At 37.3% G+C, this 16946-nt stretch overlaps 1 protein-coding gene and 1 long non-coding RNA gene across 4 annotated transcripts in view; both read right to left on the reverse strand.

Moving 5' to 3' along the window:
- MAGI2 (membrane associated guanylate kinase, WW and PDZ domain containing 2) overlaps window positions 1-16946 on the reverse strand; it is a 1365890-nt gene that overhangs the window by 760642 nt on the left and 588302 nt on the right. The window lies entirely within an intron of this gene.
- Window positions 176-16756, reverse strand: LOC125080414 (uncharacterized). Its single transcript, XR_007121372.1, has 3 exons — window positions 16746-16756; window positions 12554-12562; window positions 176-303 (listed from the first exon to the last, which is right to left on the reverse strand). It is a non-coding gene; the product is annotated as an uncharacterized LOC125080414 (long non-coding RNA).

Genomic DNA, 16946 nt, shown 5'->3' on the forward strand with positions numbered 1-16946 from the left:
CCTGGAAACCAGCTCCAGGTAACAAAGCTCAAATACAAGGGTGGGTCAGGCCAGGTGGAGACATCCGATCAGTGGGGGGATGCATACTGTCTCCCTAGTTACCAAGGAGTATGGGCCCCACCCTTTGGGCACCTTTTGGGCACCAATTCTGACCAAGGTGATAGGCTGGTTCAAATGTCTACTAGGGTAAATTGTAATTCAATTCGTCACCTAGCATGACTGTGTAGCTTTCTCTGTGTGTTACAATCTCATTGGCCACCTGTGCGTGGCCAGGCTCAACTGCATGGCCTTTGCTGTTAAAAGCTAGTCTGGGAAACAGAGAAAGGTCACCCTCTCTGTAAGAGGCTTGGCCCTGGCCGGTCGGTCTGATTCCTGATGCTTGGCGCAAAATAAAGCTTTGCTTGACCTTCGCTTTATATCAGTCTCGCTCCTTTAATCATGGACCAATTTTGGGGGGGGGGGCATAACAATGGATAATATCTCTCTATATAATAACAGCCCATTATTAAGAATTAACGTTGTATTAACATAAAAACACATTTTAAACTCTCAAATTACAAAAAGCAATAGTGATCAAGATGGTGTGGTGAATGGATGGAGGTATAGATGATAAAATAGCAGAATGTTGACAATTCACGGAACAGGGTGATGGCTATATAGCACTCATTATATTATTCTGTTGACTTTCCATGTGTTTGAAATTGTCTATAATAAAAGTTTAAACACAAAAAATAAACTGAAAAGAAATCCGAAAGCCTCAATCAATTTTGTTTTCTGCTTCCTTAAAAAATAGTTATAACTAAGTTTTTCATTCTGTCTCTTATTTGTTTTTTCTTAATTTAAGAACACAGAAGTTGTATCCTCCTACATGTGACCCCAAGACACTGATACACCCTGAGGAACCTGAAATAAGCTTATGCGCTCCAGTGGTCACCTTTAGAGTAATAACATCATGAAATCTATGAAATCAGGTGTACTTATGCTTCATGGAATCAAATCATGATGCTTTACTAAAAGAAGAACCTGAGTATTTCCTTCCCTCCCCCAATTTAGACACAAAATAGTAATGGAAATATACATATGGCATTGTCTTTCTCTCCCTCTCTCTTCTTTCCATCTTTCTATCCTTCCATCCTTCCTTCCGTCCTTCCTTCCTTCCTTCCTTCCACTGAAGAAGAATGTTTCCTCTGTGGATGTTTATCAGCAGTGTATTCCTATAACTTTACCTATTCCAGATTCCTAATTTTTCATCTTTTGTTACCAGCCCAGTCAAAATGCACTTTCACTTTTCCTGTAGTTTTCAGTTACTTCATCCACAATTTCCATTTTATTTGCTTTTTGTGGGGGGGAGGGGCACTCTCCAGCTGTATAGAATTTCACAAATTCCCTTTATTTTGCCCTTGACTGCCCTTTCTCTGTGTTCTCCTACATTTCTTTATTTGCATTATGGACATCTATCTATACTCTCAAAAAAAAAATTCTGAGTATAATTCAGTCTGATGCTTATGACTCATCGATGTATAATACAGTTCTGACTTTCACAGTTCAGGAAGAAGTTAGGAAAGCACCATACTTCACAGTTTCCTGTTCAGGGATTCCCTTTTCCCTTGGGGAAAGCTTCCCACTAATAACCTCATTTAAGTCTTGTTTCCTCTTACTGTTTGATTATAATTATGGTATTCTTTGAAGTATCTTTATACGATTTCACTCCCCTGATTAAAGCTCTTCCAGACCTTCCCACCGCAGTTGGGATAGGTTTGACGTAAACGCGTCTCTTTCCTTCCAGGAGGCTGTGTAAGGTGTGGTTTGTCTGCCTCTGTAGTCTTGTGTGAAGTCTCAGTGACCCTTCCTCAGTTCTTCCTGGCATCCTATCTAGGGTAGGTTCCCTGTCGATCCTCCATCTCAGCCCTTTGTTGGTTTGCTTCCTAACACCAATAACAGTTTGTTTTTAAATATTTTATTCATTTGTCTGCTTTTGCTTTAAAAAATACTTTCACTATACTGTAAACTCCTGAAGGATAAAAATCCCTTAGTTGTCTACATTCTCCCCTTCAGAATGGGTGGAATAAAAAACTAGGATAAAATGGTTATGAGGAACATTAATTTAAGCTACCTAAGTCTCACAAACATATATTTGATTTATTCTTTGTTCATCTTAGGGAAACAACTGAAGAAATCTTTCAATTTTGGTTAATAGCAGAATCCATTAAATTTGACTTCAATTATCTAAATAGCCAATCATTTCCTCTACTGGCACATGCTCTCTCAGTGAAGATTTAAAATCCATGGAAGATGAATGATATTGACGGCCATCATGACTTCATTACCCTTCAAACATTTTGTATATTCTACTAGGACTCTTTGTAGCCTTTTTTGGTTAGCACATAAAATCTGCCTACGGTCCTTTACAAACATCAAAAAATGGGTATGGTGGTCATATGCAGATCCTTTTTTTTTTTTTAATGAAAAATCGTAAGTAGGTCCCATACGAGAGGCAAAAACAGACACGCAAACTATTTGCCAATTACCAACACAGAACAATACCTAAGGAGATACAGCTGCATTTCTATCTCTAGATAGATAGAGCTGCCAAGTGATCAAAAGATAGACAGATAATTTAGGATAATATCACATATTCAGTAAAACAAATCAAGTGCATTTGCTTCTTTCTGGTAATCTTAATTCTTGACATCCTGGGTTTTGTTTGTTTATGTTTTGTTTATGTTTTTTTTGGGTCCCTAAATTTGTCAAACAGGTATTTCTTCATGTGCTTCTGTCTCTTAAAAGTCAGAAGCTCTGCTTCTGTATAGAACTATATATATGAATCAACCATCCACACAGGCACAAGAATGGCTGCCTTACTTGATATTATTTGAGACATGATATGATGTCTCTCTCCTTTAAAAACATCTGCTCCAGGGACACCCGGGTGGCTCAGTCGGTTAAGCTGCTGCCTTTGGCTCAGGCCATGATCCCAGGGTTCTGGGATCAAGTCCTGAATTGGGCTCCTTGCACTACAGGGAGCCTGCTTCTCTCCCGGCCTCTGCCTGCCACTCTGCCTGCTTGTGGGTGCACTCTCTCTCTCTCTGACAAATAAATAAATTAATTAAATCTTCAAAAAAAAAAAAAAACCACCTGCTCCATGATTTATTTATCTTATTAGAATCCCATCCTTGAGGTTAGGCACTATATATATAAAGTGGAGTAACAAAGCACAAAGAATACACAAAAGTGAGAGAAGATCCCTGATGAAGGTAAGTTAACAGATCACTTTGCCTTCCTGGAGCTCAGTGCCATCATATTTAATAATAAATACTAAGACCAAACAACAATACAAATGATAACTAAGTTTACTCTTAGTACTTATTAAATGCCAGGTGACATATATACCAATATCAGAAGATAGAAATTATTATGCGTGTTCTACAGAAACAGAAATTAGCCTTAGGAAGTAAAGTGACTTGCCTAAAGTCCCACAGAGAGCTCAGTATTTAAGCTTGGATTCAAATCGAATATGCAGACTCCTAGCATTATATTCTAGTGATCTATAGTTTAGTGGGTTTAGTGAGCTAACCCAAGAAAAAGCTATGATTTTCTAAATATTAATCCACTGCTATACTGGAAGGCAAAAATGGTGTGCTAGGAAAAAATAACAGGCCTGAATAGAATTCATGGTAGAGGCCTCTGAGAAGAGTCTGCTACACTAGGAAAATGGGCAAAGGGCAGGTAAAGCAACTCAGAGAGAAGGAAATGAAATAACAATAGCTGATGCCACCCCCCTCCCGACCACAAAACCAGTGAAACTTACTACTAATAAAAAATATACAAATTAAGATAAAATACTATTTTCTGGGGTTTTTTTTTGAATTGGCAATGTTTGAAAGGGTATAAATGAATTTTTCTTACTTTGGAGAAATTGCTGAGAAACAGGCACTATTGCTAACAATATAAGATATTTGGGGATTATGTGTGAAAATCTTAAGATTACATATCTTTTCTTCTGGAAGTTTATCTTAAGAAAACAGTCAGGGTTGGTTATTAAACTATATACAAGGATATCACTACAGCATTATTTTGATAGCTAGCTTTCAGAAACAATCTTAACGTGCAAAAAAATAAGGACTGTTAAATTATTATGGCACATTCCTAAAGTGGAAAATCACATAGTCATTAAAATTATATTTTAGAGTATGAAAATCATCCTCATTTTCTTTTTTTAACATGCATACAGTTGTACACCGAATGTTCACAATGGTTCTCTCTTCACGGATAGATTTCTGTTCAATTTTTTTCTACATTCTATAATTCTGTGTTTTCTAAATACTCCACAGTGAACATATATTACCAACTCACAAACTGAATAAGTATTTGTCAATTAGTATAATTAAAAAAAAATTGTAATCCTAAACTCTCTCGGGTAAAATTCATCTTTAAGAATAAGCCCCGATTCTTCATAATCCCTGTAAGAAACTTTAGAGAAGAAATATGGGAAAGTTGAACAAATATAGGCTAAGTTTGAAAGCAAACTTTCTCTCTTACTGACTGTGTAACTTTGGGTGGCTTCCTTATTTATAAAATTGTGATAGCATTAAATCCCTGGGATTACACAAGGATTCACTGAGAATGGTGCATAAAGCTTTTCCATAATGATCGCCTAAGAAATGATATTTGTCTACCTCACATCTCCAGTTTCCAGGCTTTAAACATTTTGAAAATGCAATTACAGTTGAAGGAGAGCAGACTACGCCATCGTAAAATATGCCATGTTGGTATACTGACTGTTTTGAATTAACGTTACTTAAGAAACAGCAGTATAAGGAAGAGGCTCTGACCTTCTTTTGTCCCCCTGAAAACAGGAAATAAATCTCCCATGTAAAAGGTGCTTTCCCTGTACCAGGAGGAAAAAAGACATCCTTATCACCAGAGAAAGGGAATTTAGGGCCCAGAAGGCAGTATAAGCTAAACTTGTTACTTGTTCACTAATTTACTACCCCAAGCTCAAATTCTTTTTGCCTTGTCAATTTTTCACAAATTTATTGTTTTTTTTTTTTGTTTCAAAGGTATACAAGCTGTCTGTTTTGGTCATTTCTATGAGTCTCATGTTTTTAGAGCTCCTGTATATACAAAATGAAATTCATTTTTCTCTTGTGACTCTGTCATATACACCAATCTAATTATTAGACCAGCTAAAGAATCTAGAAGGGGAAAAAGGAAAAGTTCTCCTTCCCCATACAATGTGTTTATGTTATTAGCACTATTTTATATGGACAACACCTTATATAATTATCCACAGCTGTGCTTTTTAATAGTAGGTGAGCTTTACTATAGTGGCACAACTATAGAAGTTCATTAAAGGAGAAGAGAAGAAGCAAGTAGCCCCAGACCAGAAACAAGGGTGGGAAGAGGGCTATAGTTAAAGAGGGTTGGAAGGACGGTACCCTACACCCTCAGCCCGTCAACTTGAGTATGAAGTCATTCCACTCAGTAGAGATTTAGATTTCCTTCTGAAGTTTTTTGATGGTTGGTTTTTTATATTGCTCACACACATTGTTTAAATAATCAAACCCACAAATATTGAAATATTGGTATTCTACTGTGGATTGCACAAATGGTTAACTGAAAAAAAAAAAAAGAAGTAATTCACATAGAGTGAAAGAGTAGTAAAAAAAATAAATTGGCCAAATACAATCACGCTGTAGGTCTGTAGGTGTGAACAACAAAACAGACAAAATGAGAGGAATCTAGACATGAAGTGTGCTTTTATACTCTTTCTGAGAAAACAGGCCTGAGTTAGAATTTACACTCCAAGGCAATTTCTAAAATAATATTCTCATGTGAATATGTCAGATTAGCAATGTAACTGGCTCCCTATTTTCGGGCACACGGTACATTTCCCAGTTCCCTTTGAAGACCCACATGATTTTCTCTGTCCAAACTCACGAGAGTGGAAGTGTCATGTATCATTCCACACAAAAGTTTTAAGAACTGGTGTCCAATTTGTACAACCTCTTTTTTTTTCTCTCCAGCACTGTGTCCATTGAAGATCCTGTTGGTGGGACCTGCATCCCAGAGAGAAGGCTTTAAAGGACAGCCTCCAACTAATTTTTGATGGATATATATTGTGAATGAAACAAGACTTCACTGTTTTAAAACCCTCAGCTGGGGTCAATGACCCCACACATATGCCCCCAAAGAACATGTGGCAACATTTTCAGTTGCCACAACATACATGGGGTACATGTTACTGGCATCTAGTGGATAGAGGCCAGCGATGCCACTAAATACAATGCACTGGAAAGCCCCCCACAACAAGGAATTGCCCAACCCAAAAAGTCAATAGCGTCAAGTGAGAAATCCTGTTTTCAATCATGAAGATAAAAGAATGTTTGTTACTACAGCGTAATCTAGACTATTCTGACAGATAGATGATTCAATATTTGGAAATCTATTTGTATAATTTTACCATAAAAATAAGGCAAAGTAGGGGTGCCTGGGTGGCCCAGTCCTTAAGCATCTGCCTTTGGCTCAGGTCATGATCCCAGGGTCCTGGGATCGAGCCCCACATCGGGCTCCCTGCTCAGCAGGAAGCCTGCTTCTCCCTCTCCCACTCCCGCTGCTTGTGCTCCCTCTCTCGATGTCTCTCTCTCTGTCAAATAACAAATAAAATACTTTAAAAAATAGGCAAAGAAGAAAAAAGTGTGATCATTTTAGCAGATTTAGAAAACCCATTTCATAAAAATTTAACATTTATTTGATAGTAAAAAAGGAAAAGATGGTTATTTTCTTAATATCATGTTTGAACATCACAAAAATTTAATTCTCAAAATAGAAGCCAAAATTAAGATTAATGTTGAATCAGTAGAATAAGTCCATAAGGTCAAAAGCTAGACTAGCACAGTTGTTTAGTTGGTAATGGTATACAAAATGTTATTTCCTGCTTCAGGAAATACATACTCATATTCATTAACAGAATCAGTGAACATCCTTTGGGGACTCCTGTCTCATGCAGGAGTTTAGCTTGATGTGTTTTATCTTCTTTTTTCAGTTCTAAATTAAGTTTTGGGATGCCTGGGTGGCTCAGTTGGTTAAGCAATGGACTCTTGATTTTTATCCTGGTCATGAACTCAGGGTCACAGGATCAAGCCCTGCGTTGGACTCGGCTCAGTGGGGAGTCTACTTGGATTCTCTTTCTCCCTCTCCCTGGGCCCCTCCCCTGGCTTGGGCACCCTCTCTCTCAAATAAATAAATATTTTTTTAAACTTTTAAAATTGGGGTGCCTGGGTGGCTCAGTCCTTAAACAGCTGCCTTCAGCTCAGGTCATGATCCCAGGGACCTCGATGGAGCTCCGCATCTGGCTTCCTGCTCGGCAGGAAGCCTGTGTCTCCCTCTCCCATTTCCCCCGCTTGTGTTCCCTCTCTCTTTTTTTTTTTTTTTTTAAAGATTTTATTTATTTGACAGACAGCGATCACAGAGAAGCAGGCAGAGAGAGAGGAGGAAGCTGGCTCCCTGCTGAGCAGAGAACCCGATTCGGGGCTCGATCCCAGGACCCTGGGATCATGACCTAAGCTGAAGGCAGAGGCTTTAACCCACTGAGCCACCCAGGCGCCCCATTGTGTTCCCTCTCTTGCTGTGTCTCTCCCTCTCTCTGTCAAATAAATAAATAAAACATTTTAAAAAAAAGTTTTAAAATTAATGAAATAATTAATTGATTAATGACTGATTAAAAGGTTTGGGAAGGTGAATTCATTAAAACACCTGTGTCAGGGGCGCCTGGGTGGCTCAGTGGGTTAAAGCCTCTGCTTTCGGCTCAGATCATGATCCTGGGGTCTTGGGATCAAGCCCCGAATTGGGTTCTCTGCTCAGTGGGGAGCCTGCTTCCCTCTCTCTCTGCCTACTTGTGATCTCTGTCAAATAAATAAATAAAATCTTAAAAAAAAAAAACAAAAAAAACCACACCTGTGTCATATAACCAGATGCTACTTGCAACTAAAAAACAATTTGATAATAAGATACTCTGAAATGTGGGTAGCTTCTAGCTTATAAGTTGTGACATATATATTTTATAACTTTGTTATACTGACCAGATCCCTCTGGTAATGATCAAAAATTGAAATAGACAACTGGCTATGAACTGGGTTCGGTGAGGTTTCACATGCTCGCTAACTCCACTGGCAACACTACCTGGCTAATCCTGGGTTATGATGGCGCAGCTGAGCTTGTTGGTAGTTCTCAGAAGCTCAGCAACAAAGCTCTTATTGAAGTGGAAGAGCAGGAGATACTTCAGGAAGAGGAATTACCATGGAAACTGTCCCCCCCCCCATAATTTAACATTTAAAGACTTCCGTGGTCATAAAATTGTCAGTGAAAATTTTTGAGATAGATAACACAAATTTTGGAAGTAGTTCAAATGTCCTTGAAAAAGGAAAAATGCTTCTGTTTGCCATGGAGAGATTTACCAGGTGAGAAGATGGTTTCTTCAGTTCAGATTCTATTGATCTTATTTTAAGAAGTCTTTACTAGTCCAGCTCTTGGGAAAAAAACAATTAAAAAAAACCCACAACCTCCTCTAAAGGAATATTTGAATCTTGTTTTTTAAGATAATTTTATTTTACATACTTAAGAAAGTATAGACTTCATATATTCACATTTACTTCCTTTAATGATTGATTTTTGTGTTTTATGACATAGAATAAATTTTCTCAGAATCAAACTCCCATTTACAACACTGAAACTATTGGATATAAAGGGTTGCCTTATATTGGCTATGCATATAATTGGGGCCTAGGAACAAATTAAGTCAAAGCTGAGGTTTATCTCTATCACACAGAAATAAAAAGCAACTTATCTTAGGTAATGACCAAGTTAATAAATGTTTTGTTTTTAAAGATTTTAATTTATTTATTTGACAGAGAGAGAGATCACGAGTAGGCAGAGAGGCAGGCAGAGAAAGAGGGGGAAGCAGGCTCTCCTCTAAGCAGAGATCCAGATGTGGGGCTCAATCCCAATACCCTGAGACCACAACCTGAGCCGAAGGCAGATGCTTAATGACTGAGCCACTCAGGCACCCCAAGGATTTTATTTTTTAAGTAATCTCTACACCAAACGTGGGGCTTGAACTTAAAACCCCAAGATCATGAGTCACGTGCTCTACCGAATGATCCAGGCAGGCGCCCCTATTTTTCCTTTCAATATATTATGAACAAGTTCTAGAGATCTGAAATTCCAAAGTAGATCAACAAGAAACCTAGAACTCATCTTCGGGAACTATGATGCTCTAATCTCTCAGGCACAAAAGTAGACATGTTGCTCTTTTTATTTCTGTGATTTTTAGTACTTTGTTATTTGTGTGAACGAATTTTAAGAAGTGTCATTCAAACATTTCAGGAATATTTGCTGTATAATAATAGAAATAGAAAACTTTAGATATGTTAGTCAGTCATGAGTATCAACAGTGAGTATTTATTATCAATATGGAAGGCAATATTTTTAATGTTCAGAAGTATTATAGTCACATCTTTGCTTAACATCAGGCATGTTTCATCCAATTCAACTGCAAAGTTTTTAGAAGGTCATGGCCAAGCCCAATGAACTGTATATTAGTGCTGGAAGTGAGGGGAGGGTGGTCAGGCAAAGGAAGATGTCTTAGAGAGCTAGTCCAGCTTTGCCCAAACGGAGTGTGCTCTGAATAGTTCAAATAATATTCTGGGTGAAGTAAGAGCCAGGGTACCTGACAAAGAAGTCTGTCACAGGTAACAATTTTCAACTGTAAATAAACATTCCAGAGGAACCTACAGAAAAATGTACCTTATTTTATTAAAGGACCAGATTCATGCAATGACACAAGACATGAAGTTTTATTTTTTCTGTCCAGTTTTCTTTTTAGGTAAGTGGTGAGGAGTGGTGAACAGATAAAAACTAAATGAAAAACTAACTGTAAACCAACAGTTTGTTGGTTACAATACAATACAATACAGACCAAATGAACAAGGGACCATCTTTTCTTCACCTTTGATAATTGTTTTGATGCACTGTTTATACAGCCTGCATTCTGGGTTAGCAATAACTCAATAAATAGTTGTGGAAACTACCATATGCAAGTGTATCATCATCGCTCCATCTCATGGGGGAAATTATTCTGAAGATGTTTCAATCATCCCATTTTGTATCAACCCAACATTATAAATGACTAGCCAATTCAGTCAATGAATTGTTTCAAATGGAAAAAAATTCAATGACCCAAGGTATTCTTATCATGCTGATAACAACAAAATTAAGCAAAACAGAACCAAAATAAGTTGGTTTATTGAATTTTCATTTCTTTGTAAATAGATTCATTACTCATTCATGTACATAGAGCCTCTCCTTGGGAAGTTATGGGTCTAGAATGGCCCCAATGGGCTGCATGGTCTTGCTACTGCTTGCTTCCCCCTACCACCATTTTGTTCCCTTTTTCATTCTTTTCTTTGAGTTTGGTCTTACAAAACTTCAGGTTTCACAGTGGATATTGAATGACAGGCCACAGTCTTTGGTCATATTCCTGTGGGGAAAGGCCTATGCTTTCCTTTGATATTTAGAGACCAAAGTTACTTAAAGAATACTTCTCTTTTCTGAACTGTACCCAGTAAAATGGGCAGATATAAGGCTATGCAAAGTGTCCCTGCTGAGTTCGTGTTACTCATTCTTACTCCAAACAGGCAAATCTAAGTACAGTTTGGGCAAAACCATAGATTAGACATTTCTAGTGCGGCCTAGCAGATGCATTCTGAAGGAATTCGTCAAACATCCTCTGTCTCCTTATACTTTACTAGCTTGCAAGGAGACCAAAAGAAAAAAGGCATAGATGATGCTCTTCCAATTGGAATTTCCATGTTTCATGAATGACTGTCACAGTGCCAACATGAAGTCCCTTTCAAGGGGCTACATAAATGTTGGGGGTTAATAATAGCAGTGACTTAAAATGTATTCTTTAACTGCTCTGGATGGGTCCCTATTTGTCTTTGCAGGTGTCCCTTTTGTGTCTTGGTCATGTTTTGCTGAACATGTGCCTCAGGTCCTATAGTTCTGAGAATGGAAGCAGTAGATGATAATTGGGTTTAGATAGGTTTGTTTGACAAGAGCTGTGTAAGTGGCCATCCAGAGACTAACTCTGCACACTGGCAGAAAGAACCTTTGTAAATATAGAATTCCGTAAGTATTGCCTGGTTTGGCCTTTTTTGAGTACTTTTAATACTGAAAGCAAGGGAGAGCCCTAAGTTCAGAACATAAGGTGAACACTAAAACAACCTACTGGAAATGGCTGAAGCTTCACTTATTAAAGAGAATATGTTCTACCTCACTGTGTACAAAATAGTGTAAGTCATGCATACAGGTTCTGTCACCTCTTTCTGACTTTCTGAGGAAGTGGTGCAACCCTTTAACCTATGTATCTTAGAAGAGAGATTTGTCCCAGTTTGGATTCTCTCCTGTGTGTGTTTAATTCCTAGTTTTCTAGAGGTCTCATCTGAGGAATGATGTTCGGTTCTTCGATCAGGGTACAATCTTTGCTTTTGCTCTTGCTTAAAATTCACTCTCAATGTAGCGAGTATTAAATTCCAGGAAATGCTTTGCTCCCATATGCTTCAGGTTGCTGATGAAAGCTGTGCGGGGCTGCTGCTCTCTGCCTTTCTTACCCAAGTATTTTGGGTTTGAGCTTTTTCTGCCAGTTACTAGTTCCCTGTAGGATTAACATCTCCCACGCCCCATACAACATTTCCGGAGTATTGAGTTTGTGAAGTGTATGTACTATGAAAGGTCAGTATAGCGGTGGGAAGTAGCATTCCTTCTGCATACCAAGAATTTTACTGTTTTAGAACACCTGTAAACAGATCTTCCATTACACAGAATAAGTAAAGTTTTAATACTTTGTATGCAATTCCATTAAACTTGTCCCTAGTAGCTTTGTGGAATGATTAATCTTTCTATAGTATTTTGAAGATCACACCGTTATTTAATTTATCTAGAACCCATGACCTAGAAGCTCTCATACTCATGGACTCTGATTAAATTCAGTAATAGTATTCTCTATACAAAATTGGGTTTGGGACTGCTCAGGGTAGGATAAATGTAATAACAAACAACCCCAAAATATCAGTGGCGATAGGCAACAAAGGTTATTTGCCACCCACCGTTCATTATAGATTGGTACGAAGGGTGAGCTGGGGTGGGATGGGGAGGAATGGTTGATCCGTGTAGCTACTTAAGGATCCAGGCTTTCTATCTTGTGGTCTGTCTCCTCTAAGTCCTTGATATCCTCCCTATTCAGGTGGAGGTTTAATGGAACAGGCCCAAAAATGGTCATCATTTTAGCCCATAATCCATTATCCAGAACTGATTGTTCTCTGCCCAAGAAGAAAATCTGCGCTCAGGATAAAAATGGAAGGATGCTTTTGCTTATTCTATTTTTACTTTTTATTATTTTGAACATTTTTCTTTTCATATTTTCATGTAAAAGTGATAATATAATAAGAACACTTCTCTGTAGCTAATACATGAAAATGATTCTATTGTGTCTTACCCAGTCAGTCTTCATGTCATTTTCTGAATAAGAGTAATAATGAATTCACATTGAGCCATCCAGACTACCTTGCTCGGTTTTTGTGATCAACAGATCAAAAGCAGTCATTTGCAAGATGCTTGTTTGGGGTTTCAAGTTCAAACTGAAGCAACAGAGGACATTAAACTTACCTAACCATGAATGGTATCATCTGTTGAAGGGACTGAACTTAACCATATTTAAGGAAATAAAGATATACAAATCTATTACAATATGACTATAGAAACCATGGAACATTTTTTTATTTTATTTATAGGGATCAATGCTTCATTTTTTTAATAATCCAAATGATTGACAATGTTCTACCATATTTGGGTAATGAATTCTATTGGTGGCTAAGAAAAATCAATGTATCTTTCTGGGTATTTTGCTTACCATTTGGTGAGAGATTGAAACACTGAGAATAATAATTTTGAAATAGATTTTCTTTCAACAACATGGATTTTCATAGTTTTATTTAGAAACAAGGAAATAGCAAATTGTCTGATTTGAAGTATAGAGATCCTACTTCAGTAATCAGAAGGCAAAGATTTCATGTCCACATGTAAGGCTGTTGGTGAAACTGCGTGGTCTCTTCCCGCTAACCTACTACTCTTTAAACTTTAGCAAATGCCCTTAGTCACATGATTGATTAACTAACCTTCCTTTATCTATAATCATGCATTCTTTCTTAGGACGAACAGAGTACTCTTGTGAGTCACAAAACAGGAACCATACTCCTTGCACAACGCCTGAGCACTAAGGAACCAGACCCCTTTGCACAACCTTCAAGCACTGAGATTAACGTCTGTAGCTGGCACCAGCGAGTCTGCAAATGGTCAAGAAATATTACAGATTACTTCACTCCCTTTACAGATTAACTACAGGAAACCCCTAAAAAAAAAATCCTTAGTTCAGACAGAAACCTCAGATTTGGCTCTTGGACAAAAATCTGCTTTCTCAGCAGGTGGCCAGCATCCTGAATAAAGCTCAAATTCCTTTTCCAATCAAAACTCACTTTTTGAGTATTGGCCATTCAGTGAAGGGCGGCCACATTTGGATTTGGGTATTATTAGCTTTAGTCTTCAAGAGGAGAACCAAGATGAGCAAGTAGAGAGAACTTCAGAATTGTATTTAAAACTAAGCTTATATATATTTTTGCCACTAAAAATGCCACATATTTTGATACTCTGAAGGGAAATACAAGCTTTGAAGTCATCATCTATCCCAAAACCATTATTGATGATGCACTGTCTACCAACCATCCAAAAGTCTGTTTGTGTTCATATGCTAAAGGAAAAGATTTTACTTCTGCCAACCACGTAGGAACCAGAGAGGAAAATACATTGATAGCATCCAGCTTAAGTAATTAATAAGAATTTTCGGTAATACATAACGATCGCTTCACTTAAAAGTTGTAAAATTTGTCTTACAACATTTCTAAAGATTTTATTTATTTATTTGAGAGAGAAAGAGAGTGAGAGAGAACAGAGGGAGAAGCAGGTCCCCACTGAGCAGAGAGCACTGTGTGGGGCTCCATCCCAGGACCCTGAGATCATGACTTAAGCTAAAAGCAGATGCTTAACTGACTGAGCCACCTAAGCACCCAGGTCTTCCAACATTTCATGTAATACTTATTTGGAATAGTTCAAGAACAAGGTAGGAAATTCAATTCTTTTAGGCAAGCATTTATCAAACACTTCTATGTTCCAGGCTCTGAGATCAGGGCCTTCTATTAGAAATCTTATTTATGATTCACAATCATGTGAGGTAACTACTATTACCCTTCCCCCCTTTTAGTTTTTGTCACCATTAAACTTGTATATGTACTTACTCATTAAATCTTATATATCAAACACTGTAAAATGCACAGAGGAAGTGCTGAGATACATAAAGAATGATCTCTGACTAATAAAACTGAGTGTTTTTTACTACATTATAGCACTCATTTTGGATAATCCAACATCAAGAACTTTCTTCAGCTCATCAAGATCTTTCCTTTCTCAGGCTCTTACACAAACGCTTCATTCCTTCGGAATGCTCTTCTTAGGATTCTTCTCCCAAACTTAACTCAGATTTCCCTTGGCCCACCAATCTAGTTTCAGGTCCTCAAGTTAACCTCTCTTGAAGTCCCTTTTCATTCCTCTTTGTTCCACTAAACGCAGTTTATAACTACATACTTAAGAGTATTTATTTAATGCCTATGTCCCAAACTTGACCATAATCTTCTGGAGGGCAGAACCCTGTCATTTGAAGTTCTTATATGCAAAGTTTAAGGGTTTGGATTTTGTTCTAAATGCATATAGAAGCCATCAGAGGTGGTTCAGCAGGGTAATGAAATATCCGTGTTTACATCTTAAAAAGACCTTTTCTGAATGCTGTGATCCTAGGTGCCTTTGATTTTTGTCAATTTAGCTTGTTTTTCCCTAAACCAAATTTTTACGTTATTTTGATTTTTATTTTTAACGTTAAAGGATCTTATTATATGAAGCGCTAATTTGTACACCTATATCTGCTTATCACATATACATATGATATGAACAGATAATCTTCAATTTACATGTTGATTTGAAAATATGTTTTCTTTTTGCCCTAAATTAAGCACTACCATATTTATCAGCCAAAAAGGTTGAGTAACTGCTGTTAGGAATTCTAGCTATGTTCTACATGAAGTGTTAACTGCTAATAAGAGCAAGCCAGGAACAAAGTATTATGTGCAATATATCTAGGGCTAACATAATTAAGGGAGGAAAAAATATCAAAGCCATAAAAATACTTTGATGTTGTATGAAGCTCAGGCTCTAGCAAATATAATATTGATGGATTATTTGGCTTTTCAAAGGTTTTCATTCACAGTTAAATCCAAACTGAAAAATCAGAGCATTAAGGTCAGAAAAATCCGGAGGCTTGCACTTTTTTTCAATGACCAAAGTATTTTAAAGCATCCTCTAAGTGAGCAGTTCTTTTGTCATTTGGATCCCTGCTCACTGAACCCATTTCCTGTTTGGAGACTGAACCAAGGATTAGTTAAATTTGATTTTAAAAAATGTCACTAATGAGGGGCACCTGGGTGGCTCAGTGAGTTAAGCCGCTGCCTTCGGCTCAGGTCATGATCTCAGGGTCCTGGGATCGAGTCCCGCGTCGGGCTCTCTGCTCAGCGGGGAGCCTGCTTCCCTTCCTCTCTCTCTGCCTGCCTCTCTGCCTACTTGTGATCTCTCTCTGTCAAATAAATAAATAAAATCTTTAAAAAAAAAAAAATGTCACTAATGAAACATCAGGAAAAGAGAAAAAGGAAACGCTGAAGCATGTGTTGAATAATATTTATGGCTTACATTTATGTATGTGACTCAAATACTTAAAAGTAAATTCAACCCAAGTGAAAAAGAAAATTGCTACTTTATGTGTGACCAAAAATTTACATGACATTTGCAACTATTTATAAAATTCTAGACTATTCCTTAAGTTTGTCATCGAGAAAAAATATCTAGTTAATAAAAAATGACAAACCATTTAGCATTAAAATTGTGATAGCTGAGACATGGAATAAGAAAGTCACTCTTGCATCAAGCTTCAGTTATGTCAGGTCCTGTTACCAATTTCACATTACAGATTGAACTGAAATTGTATAAATTATGCTCATACATATGCTAAACTCAAGAACTCCCATATCATAGCTATATTGCATTTCTCATTATATTCAATACCCTTTCTAATAATAACTAATTGATTCTCATAAAGGCAAAATATTAAATCCATTATTTAGATGAACAAAATGCATAGTTAAGTACTGTGCTTTCTGATATTTTCAGTATAGTTTGAGTCAGTAGTAGCATTGATTGGAAATGACCTCTAACTGGGGAAAAAAAGACAAACTACCATCTTATCATATCATAAAACACACTAATATTGTCAAGAATCAGGAAAAAAGTACTGATATCTTATTCATACTGTAAAAACAAAACAGTAAGGATTACATCTAATATATTTCTTGATGCCATGGGTACTCCGGAATATAAAAAATTCTTAAAAACCTTTGGAAAATGAACAGATCATCCAACTCCTTATAGCTACAATAACTGTTTAGGCAGAGAGATGGGTATGGTGTCAATAAAAATTTTTAAATAAATACGTTATATTAAATGCATTTACTAATTAGTTTCACCGTGCATTTTACAAAGGAAAGTGATGTGAAAAGCCAGGGAAGTTAAGAAGAAGCATAGCATGAGAGATATACTACGGAAATCCACTTGATGGAAACAAAAGGTTGATGTGGGGAATTAAGCAGGATCAATTCAAATAGACATGTGGACCACACAGTCCTTTGGAGTTCATGGCAGAGGTCTGGGAGCACCCCACTCCCATGTCAGCACAGACA

The sequence above is a fragment of the Lutra lutra genome, chromosome 11 (assembly GCF_902655055.1).
Source record: "Lutra lutra chromosome 11, mLutLut1.2, whole genome shotgun sequence".
Taxonomy (NCBI): domain Eukaryota; kingdom Metazoa; phylum Chordata; class Mammalia; order Carnivora; family Mustelidae; genus Lutra; species Lutra lutra.